Consider the following 10556-nt stretch of genomic DNA (forward strand, 5'->3'; position numbering starts at 1 on the left):
ATGATATTTTCAAGAAAGGTGCCAGGAACACACATCACATTGTGGAAAAGACAGTCTCATCAATAAATGATACTGGAAAGCTGGATATCCATATGTGGAAGAATGAAACTAGACCTCTATCTCTCACCATATACAAAAGTCAAACCAAAATGGATTGAAGAATTAAATCTAAGACCTCAAACTATAAAACTGCTACAAGAAAACATTGGGAAAAATTTCCAGGACATTGGTCTGGACAAAGATTTCTTGAGTAATATGCCTGAACCACATGCAGCCAAAGCAAAAATGGATCACATCAAGTTAAAAATTGGATCACATCAAGTTAAAAAGCTTCTGCACAGCAAAGGAAATAATCCACAAAGTGAAGACATAACCCACAGAATGGGAGAAAATATTTCCAAACTATGCATCTGACAAAAGATTAATAACCAGAATATATCAGGAGCTCAGACAACTCTATAGGAAAAATTCTAATAATCTAACAGTTAAAAAATAGACAAAAGATTTGTATAGATATTTCTCAAAAGAAGACATACAAATGGCAAACAGACATAGGAAGAGGTGCTTAACATCACAGATCATCAGAGAAATGCAAATCAAAACTACAATGAGATATCTCACCCTAGTTAAAATGGATTTTATGCAAAAGACAGGCAATAACAAATGCTGGCAAGAAAGTGCAGAAAAGGGGATTCTCATACACTGTTGGTGGGAGTAAAAATTAGTACGACCACTATGGAGAACAGTTTGAAGGCTCTTCAAAAACTAAAAATTAAAAATAGAGCTAACATATGATCCAGCAATCTCATTGCTAGGTATATACCCAAAAGAAAGAATCAGTATATCAGAGATACCTGCATTCTCATGTTTGTTGCAGCTTTGTTCACCATAGCCAAGATTTGGAAGCAACCTAAGTGTCCATCAACAGATGAATGGATAAAGAAAATGTGCTACTTACACACAATGGCATACTATTTAGACACAAAAAAGAATGAGATTAAGACATTTGCAACAACATGGATGGAACTGTTAAGTGAAAAAAGCCAGGCACAGAAAGACAAACATCACATGTTCTCACTTGTTTGTGGGATCTAAAAATCAAAACAGTTGAACCCATGAAGATAGAGAGTAGAACGAGGGTTACCAGTGGCTGAGGTAGGGTAGTTATAAGGTAGGGATGGTTAAGGCATACAAAATTAGAATGAATTAATATCCCTTAGTGTTTAATAACACAAAAGGATGACTGTATTCAATAATAATTTAATTGTACATTTAAAAATAACTAAAAGACTGTAATTAGATTGTAACATAAAGAATAAATGCTTGAGGTGATAGGTACCTCATTTTCCATCATGGGATTATTACACATTGCATGCCTGCATTAAAACATCTCATGTATCCCATAAATATATACACCTACTATGTACCCACAAAAATATAAAACTTATACTTTAAAAAAATGTCTAAGACATGAGCATTAGCTAAAGCATCACCCACTCAAATGGAGAAGGATTACACACAGTGAGGTGCCATCTTTACTGTTCTCCCCAAATTTACTTTTAGAAAACCATTTCAGTGTCTGTGGAAACATCTGCTTCTTTCCTTACCTGCTTCTTTCCTTACCTGAGATGCACACTCCCCTGTTCTCTGCTTCTCCAAATTCTGCTAGGCCTTCAAAACTCAGCATGAACCCTATACCACGCCTCGAAGTAGTCCTGCTTGATCACTTGATACCTCTTCTCTCACCAAAATAGAGGCAACAGAAGAAAGAGGTGAAAAATTAGGGTTTTAAAGTCAAACAAATCTGGATTCAAAACTGCTCTTTAGAGGCTTTTGTGTTACTTATCCATGAGGTGAGATCATATATACTCATATAATGTTTAGCATTAAAACAAAACAAAATCTTTATAGCATTTATAGATAAACTCAGAGCTTCACAAAGAGTATTCTGAGCCCTTTGGCAGTCTAACAATGGATTATATTTGTCATAATAAGTCTCTTCAATATTTGGGGTAGCCAGGCAGAGCTTGAGGCAAGTGGGGTGGCCAAAGTCTGTCAGGCTCACCACCTCTAGCCATGAACAGCTCCTTGGTTCCCACAAGAGACAATATAATGAACTGTTTCTAGTACTTGCTGCTCTACCCAACATGCTGAGCACAGTGAAGAGGGTTCTCTACTACCAGGTCATCTACATCAGCTACCATCCATCATGGATAAGACAAAAGCCCAAAGTTGCAAAAGGTAATCCAAGGTTCTGGATTGGAAGTGTCATATGCCCTTGCTTTGTCATATTTCCTGTGCTCTTATGTTAGTATCTGCCATCGGTGTAGCAGTTGCTTCTTCTGATTTTTTGGATTTGCTTTTTTGGGGAATGACGTTTTTTTTTTGAAGATACATCTATGGTGTTGGTTGGGTAGGACACTTCAGCTTTGATTCTGAGTATGAGCAGTAGTTTAGTCTTTGTATGATTTCTTTGGCTGTATACAGCATCAATACTATCTGGGACTTCCTTAGGGTGGCACAGGCTACGGCTGTTAATGTTGTCTGTAGTGCAGTTTTGTTGAGATAGGAATCCCAGCTGAACTTGTCCTTGAGCCCCAGTGGTGGTGGCAGCATGCTAAGCAGGCCTGTCCTTGGGCCCCTCAGTGGCATACACAAGCACCAATATTACTGAGCCCAAATAGGCCAATTCTTGGGCCTCCAGGTGGCTGCTCAGGTGCTGGCAGTGGCAACAATGACTGGGCAGGTGGGTGGGTCCTTTAGCCCCTAGGCAGCATGTATGATGTGAGTGATGGCTGTAGCAGTAATAGGACATCCAGTGGGCTCCCAAGGGGCACATGCTTGTGTTAGAATTGCTTTGACAGGCTAAGTGTGTCAGTATCAAGGCCTCTAGGTGGTAGATGTAGGTGGGTACTGGCTTTAATGGTAGCAGTAACCTAAGTGGACCCATCCTCAAGTTCCCAGGAGAAGTGCACAGATGCCAATAGTGGTAGATGGAGGGAGCAATATCCAGGTTCCTGGAAATTGTGTTCAGTCACTGAGGAACAGGGGAAGTGCCACTCCAGATAAACCCATCTTTGGGTCCCCTAGGGGTGCACACAGGCACAGACTGTGGTAAGCAGGATGGTATTATTCCCAGGTTCCCCAGAGGAGTGCTTGGGTGGCAGCAGCAACAGCTGCAGTGAGAGTCCAGCTCAGGGCACAGGCAAGTGCATGTGGCCTTGCTGCTGGGGAAACAGGGTTGCTACTGGTGACAGTAGCCACAGGCAAGCAGCAGTCAGGCTCTGGGGAATGCATGCTTCAGCCCCCAATAATGGTAGCCTTGATGGCGGCAGTGATAGCTGCGGAAAGAGCCAGCCCTCAGTGTGCATGCCAGTGGACAGCATCCCTGCTGCTGGGGGTAATGGGGTTGCTGCCAGTTGTGCACACCTTTTCCCCCAGCAGCAGCAGTGTCAGCAGTTGTGGGCTGAGAGAGCTTTTCCTCAGAGCATGTGCAAGCGCACTGAAGCTCTATTATTGATGAGGACTGGGTTCCTGTCAGTGGCAACAGCCCCAGGCAGGCAGATTTTAAGCTCTGATAAGTGCATGTTTGTCCCAAGGAGAGCTTTCCTAATGCATTGCACCACTCATTTTCCAGGGCACAACACATTTGCGTGTGCTAGAGTGCTGGAAACCCTACTGCTCCATTGAATCCAACCAGTGTTACACTGCTGCAGACCTCCAGGTAGATAAAGGAGTATGTCCATGTGGCTCCAAGGATATGTAGATGCAGGGCTGCTGGGTCCCAGGGCAGAATGCAAGCAACTGGAGGCTAGGCTCTCAAAATGGCATTGTGCTGCAGCTGCTAGGACTCAAGAGATTGTCTGGGACCTAGTGTGAGCTCCTCTCTGGAGCAATGTTATCATGTGATCTCTATGCAGGTCTCTCTGCAAGTCCCAGGTCAGCAAGGGTCAGTTGAAGGGGGCTTTCAATATTTTTTTTTTTTTGCTATGAAAATGCTTCATTAGGCAAAACCACAAACTATACAAAACATGCTTTAAGATGGAAGAAGAGGAGATGTAAAGACACAAAGAACAAGTGCATAGTGACACATGGCTATCAGAACACACTAAAGAATTCATACTGTTTCCCCACTTTACCCAGAAAAGGAAGCTTCTAGGCTGCCTCTTCCTCCTCCTCCTCCTCCTCCGAGTACTGCTGGTACTCAGACATTAGGTCATTTATGTTGCTCTTGGCCTCAGTGAACTCCATCCCTGAGTCCATGCCCTCACTGATATGCCAGTGCAGGAAGACCTTGTGCCTGAACATAGCTCTGAACTGCTCTGAAACACATTTGAAGAGCTCCTCGATGGCCATGCTGTTGCTGATGAAGGTGACCGACATTTTTAGCCCCTGGGTTGAGATGTCACAGACGGCTGTTTTTACATTGTGAGGGAGTCAGTCAACAAAGTAGCTGTTGTTCTTGTTTTGAATATTGAATATTTGCTCATCCACCTCCCTCATGGACATGCGACCTCTGAAAATGGCAGCCACCATTAGGTAGTGGGCATGATGGGGGTCACAGGCAGCCATCATATTCTTAGCATCAAACATCTGCTGGGTGAGCTCAGCCACAGTCAGGGCCCGGTACTGCTGGCTGCCCGGGCTGGTCAGTGGGGCAAAGCCAGGTATGAAGAAGTGCAGCCAGGGAAATGGGACCATGTTCACTGCCAGCATTCAGCGGGCCTGGGAAGCACAAGCACATAGTGACCCCATTCATGGTAGTAGACACCAGGTGATTCAGGTCACCACAGGTGGGTGTGGGCAGTTTCAGAGTTCTGGCATAGATGTTATACATAACTTCATATCAATGCAAAATGTCTCATCTGCATTTTCTATGAGCTGGTGGACTGAGAGAGTGACATTGTAGGGCTCCACCACAGTGTCTGACACCTTGGGCCAGGACAGGACGCTGAATGTGCTTATGATCCTGTCCGGGTACTCCTCCCAGATTTCACTGATTAGAAGGATACCTATACCAGACCCAGTCCCCCCACCCAGGGAGCAGCTCAGTTGGAAACTCTACAGGCAGTCACAGCTCTCAGCCTCCTTCCTCAATATGTCCATCACTGACTCCATCAGCTCCACACCTTCTGTGTAGTGCCCCTTGGCCCAGTTGTTCCCAGCCCCACACTGACCGAAGATGAAGTTGTCTAGCCTGAAGATCCGCCCAAAGGGCCCCTAGTGCACAGAGTCCATAGTGCCTGGCTCCAGATCCATAAGCACAGCACAAGGCATGTACCTGCCACTGCTGGCCTCGTTGTAGTACATAATGATGTGCTCCAGCTGCAGATTGCTGGCCTCATAGTAGGTGCCAGCAGAGTCGATGGCATGTTCATCAGAGATCACCAGAACTTGGCGCCAATCTGGTTCCTGCACTGCCCAGTCTGTGTGAGCACGATCCCCCTCATGGCCAAGGTGGGATTAGGGAAGCAGTCCATGGTAGAAATGTAGACCACTAGGAATCTCTCATTTATCCTTTCCCCACCCTGGTGAGCTTCACTCGGACCCCAGCTATTCAAAAGCTGAGCTGGGATGCTTTGCTTCCTTCTCTGTCCATGGCTTGGGTATTTCCTGTAATTTCTCTATTGAATTCCAGTGTTCTCTCTTAGATGCCTCCTTGGAAGTGTGATTATCTGCTTTCCATTTTGGTTATTCTTTGTGGACGAGGTAAGTGCCAGATGCCTCTAGTCAGCCATCCTGAATTCTCTCTTGCCAAAATAATTTAATGAGAAATTACACAGGGTTTTTATTTTTCTTTTTTCTTTTCTTACTGAATCTAGAACTTTAAGGAAATTTCTACCAGAATAATGGCTGACAACAAGACAATGAAACAGAGAACTCAATAACTACACATCACAAGGAATATAATTTGTGAAAAAAAATTGTGTGAAAATCACATTGGGACTGGTTAGACAGTGGGTGCAGCCCACAGAGGGCAAGCTGAAGCAGGGTGAGGTGTCACCTCACCTGGGAAGCCCAAGCGTGAGGAACTTCCTTCCCTAGCAAAGGGAAGCCATGAGAGACTGTGAGGAACAGTGCATTATGGCCCAGATACTATGCTTTTTCCATGGCCTTTGCAAATTGCAGACCAGGAGATTCCCTCGAGTGCCTACACCACCAGGGACCTGGTTTTCAAGCACAAAATCGGGCGACCATTTAGACAGACACCGAACTCACTGCAGGAGTTTTTTTTTCATACCCCAGTGGCTCCTGCAACACCAGCAAGACAGAACCATTCACTTCCCTGGAAAGGGGGCTGAAGCCAGGGAGCCAAGTGGTCTAGCTCAGTGGCTCCCACCCCCAAAAAGCCCAGCAAGCTAAGATCTACTGGCTTGAAATTCTCACTTCCGGCACAGCAGTCTGAAGTTGCTCTGGGATGCTCAAGCTTGATGTGGGGAGGGGCATCTACCATTACTGAGGCTTGAATAGGCATTTTTCTCCTCAAAGTGTAAACAGAGCCACCAGAAAGTTCAAACTGGGTTGGAGCCCACTGCAGTTTGGCAAAGCAGCTGTAGCCAGACTGCCTCTCTACATTACTCCTCTCTTGGCAGGGCATCTCTGAAAAACAGGCAGCAGCTCCCCTCAAGGCCTTATAGATAAAACTCCCGTCTCTCTGGAAAAGAGCACCTGGGGGAAGTGGTGGCTATGGGCACAGCTTCAGCAGACTTAAATGTTCCTGCCTGCTGGCTATGAAGAGGGCAACAAATCTCCCAGCACAGAGCTTGAGCTCTGCTAGGGACAGACTGCTTCCTCAAATGGGTCTGTGAACCCCATTCCTCCTGACTAGGAGACACCTCTAGCAGGGTTTGACAAACACCTCATACAGAAGACCTCTGGCCGGCATCTGGTGGGTGACCCTGTGAGACGAAGCTTCCAGAGGAAAAAACAGGCAGCAATCTTTGCTGTTCTGCAGCCTCTGCTGGTGATACCAAGGCAAACAGGGTCAGGCGTGGACCTCCAGCAAACTCCAGCAGACCTACAGAAGAGGGGTCTGACTGCTAGAAGGAAAAATAACAGAAAAAATAGCATCTTCATCAACAAAAAGGACATCCATACAAGAACCCCATCTGAAAGTCACCAACCTCAAAAATCAAAGGTAGATAAATCCACAAAGATGAGGAAAAACCAGTGCAAAAAGGCTGAAAATTCCAAAAACCAGAATGTCTCTTCTCCTCCAAAGGAAAACAACTTTTCACCGGCAAGGGAACAAAATTGGACAGAGAATGAGTTTGATGAATTAATAGAAGTAGGCTTCAGAAGGTGGGTAATAACAAACTCCTCCAAGCTAAAGGAGCATGTTCTAACCCAATGCAGGGACACTAAGAACTCTGAAAAAGTTAGAAGAGTTGCTAACTAGAATACTCTTTTTAGAGGAGAATAAAAATGACCTGATGGAGCTGAAAAACAAGAATGAGGACTTCATGAAGCATACTCAAGTATCAACAGCTGAAGTGGAAGAAAAGATATCAGAAATTGAAGATCAACTTAATGAAATAAAGCTTGAAAATAAGATTAGAGAAAAAAGAATGAAAAAGCCTTCAAGAAATATGGGACTATGTGAAAAGACAAACCTAGATTTGATTGATGTACCTGAAAGTGATGGAGAGAATGGAACCAAGTTGTAAAAGAATCTTCAGAATATCATCCAGGAGGACTTCCCCAATCTAGCAAGACAGGCCAACATTCAAATTCAGAAAATACAGAGAACACCACAAAGATACTCCACGAGAAGAGCAACCCCAAGACACATAATCATCAGATTCACCAAGGTTGAAATAAAGGAAAAAATGTTAAGGGTAGCCAGAGAGAGAAAGGTCAGATTAAACACAAAGGGAAGCCTATCAGAATAACAGTAGATCTCTCTTCAGAAACCCTGCAAGCCAGAAAAGAGTGGGGGTCAATATTTAACATTCTTAAAGAAAAAAATTTTCAACACAGAATTTCATATCCAGCCAAACTAAGCTTCATAAGCAAAAAAGAAATAGAATCTTTTACGGGCAAGCAAATGCTGAGAGATTTAGTTACCACCAGACTTACCTTACAAGAGCTCTTGAAGGAAGCACAAAATGTGGAAAGGAAAAACCAGTACCAGCCTCTGCAAAAACAAACAAAATTGTAAAGACCATTGACACTTTGAAGAAACTGCATCACCTAACAGGCAAAATAACCAGCTAGCATCATAATGACAGGAACAAATTCACACATAACCATATTAACCTTAAATGTAAATTGGCAAAATGCCCCAATTAAAAGACACAGACTGGCAAATTGAATAAAGAGTAAAGACCCATTGGTGTGCTGGATTCAGGAGACCCAGCTCACATGCAAAAAACACACATAGGCTCAAAATAAAGGGATGGAGGAATACTTACCAAGCAAATGGAAACAAAAAAAAGCAAGGATTGAAATCCTAGTCTCTGATAAAACAGACTTTTTAAGCCAACAAATATCAAAGAAGGACATTACATAATGGTAAAGGGATCAATGCAACAAGAAGAGCTAACTATCCTAAAGTTAAATGCACCCAATACAAAAGAGCCCAGGTTCATAAAACATGTTCTTAGAGACCTACAAAGAAACTCTAACTCCCACATAATAATAATGGGAGACTTTAACACCCCACTGTCAATATTAGACAGATCAATGAGACAGAAGCTTAACAAGGATATCCAGGACTTGAACTCAACTGTGGACCAAGTGGACCTAATAGACAGCTACAGAACTCTCCACTCCAAATCAACAGAATATACATTCTTCTCAGCACCACATAGCACTTATTCTAAAATCGACCACATAAGTGTAAGAAAAATACTCCCCAGCAAACGCAAAATAACACATAGGCATCATAACAGTCTCTCAGACCACAGAGGAATCAAACTGGGACCCACTCAAAACCGCACAACTACATGGAAACTGAACAACTGGTTCCTGAATGACTTGTAAATAATGAAATTAAGGCAGAAATCAAGAAGTTCTTTAAAACCAAAGAGAAAAAAGACACAATGTATCAGAATCTATGGGACACAGCTAAAGCAGTGTTTAGAGGGAGCCTTATAGCACTAAATGCCCACATCTGAAAGTGGGAAAGATCTAAAATTGACATCCTAAAATCACAATTAAAAGAACTAGACAAGCAAGGCAAACAAATTCAAAAGCTAACAGAAGACATGAAAGAACTAAGGGCAGAGCAGAACTGAAAGACACAGAGAAACAAAAAATCCTTCAAAAAAATCAAGAGAACCACAAGTTGTTTTTTTGAAAAGACTAACAAAATAGATAGATTGCTAGCCAGACTAATAAAGAAGGAAAGAGAAAAGAATCAAATAGACACAATAAAAAATTATAAATGGGATATCATCACTGATCCCACAGATATACAATCTACCATCAGAGAATACTGTAAACACCTCTATGCAAATAAACTAGAAAATTTAGAAGAAATGGATAAATTCCTGGACACATATACCCTCCCAATAGTAAACCAGGAGGAAGTTGAATCCCTGAATATACCAATAACAAGTTCTGAAATTGAGGCAGTAATTAATAGCCTACCAGCCAAAAAAAGCCCATGAACAGACAGATTCACAGCCGAATTCTATCAGAGGTACAAAGAGGAGCTGGTACAATTCCTTCTGAAACTATTCTAAACAATAGAAAAAGAGAAACTCCTCCCTAACTTATGTTATGAGGCCAGCATCATCCTGATTCCAAAGTCTGGCAGAGACACAATGAAAAAGAAAATTTCTGGCCAATATCTCTTAGGAACATCGATGTGAAAATCCTCAATAAAATACTGGCAAACCAAATCCAGCAGCACATCAAAAAGCTTATCCACCATGATCAATTTGGCTTCATTACTGGGATGCAAGGCTGGTTCAATATACACAAATCAATAAATGTAACCCATCAAATAAAGAGAATCAATGACTAAACCCACATGATTATCCCAATAGATGCAGAAAAGCCTTCAATAAAATTCAACACCCCTTTATGCTAAAAACTCTCAATAAACTAAATATTGATGGAATGTATCTAGAAACAATGAGCCATTTATTACAAACCCATAGCGAATATCATACTGAATGGGCAAAAGCTGGAAGCATTCCCTTTGAAAACCAGCACAAAAAAAGGATGTCCTCTCTCACCATTCCTATTCAGCATAGTATTGGAAGTTCTAGCCAGAGCAATCAGTAAAGAAACAGAAATAAAAGATATTCAAATAAAATGAGAGAAAGTCAAATTGTCTCTGTTTGCAGGTGGCATGATTGTATATTTAGAAAACCCCATCATCTCAGCCCTAAAACTCCTTAAGCTGATAAGCAACTTCAGAAAAGTCTCAGGATACAAAATCAATATGTGAAAATCACAATCATTCCTATATGCCAATAATAAACAAGCACAAAGCCAAATTATGAGTGAACTCCCATTCACAACTGCTACACAAAAAAATAAAATACCTAGGAATACAACTTACAAGGGATATGAAGGACCTCTTAAAGGAGAACTACAAACCA

The 10556-nt window shown here is 42.4% G+C and overlaps 1 pseudogene; it reads right to left on the reverse strand.

Annotated features, from left to right (window-relative positions):
* Positions 1–724: 724 nt before the first annotated feature.
* On the reverse strand, positions 725–6266 carry LOC108305037 (annotated as a pseudogene).
* Between the last annotated feature and the right edge of the window lie 4290 nt (positions 6267–10556).

Source organism: Cebus imitator, unplaced genomic scaffold, assembly GCF_001604975.1.
Source record: "Cebus imitator isolate Cc_AM_T3 unplaced genomic scaffold, Cebus_imitator-1.0 Scaffold2, whole genome shotgun sequence".
Classification (NCBI taxonomy): Eukaryota; Metazoa; Chordata; class Mammalia; order Primates; family Cebidae; genus Cebus; species Cebus imitator.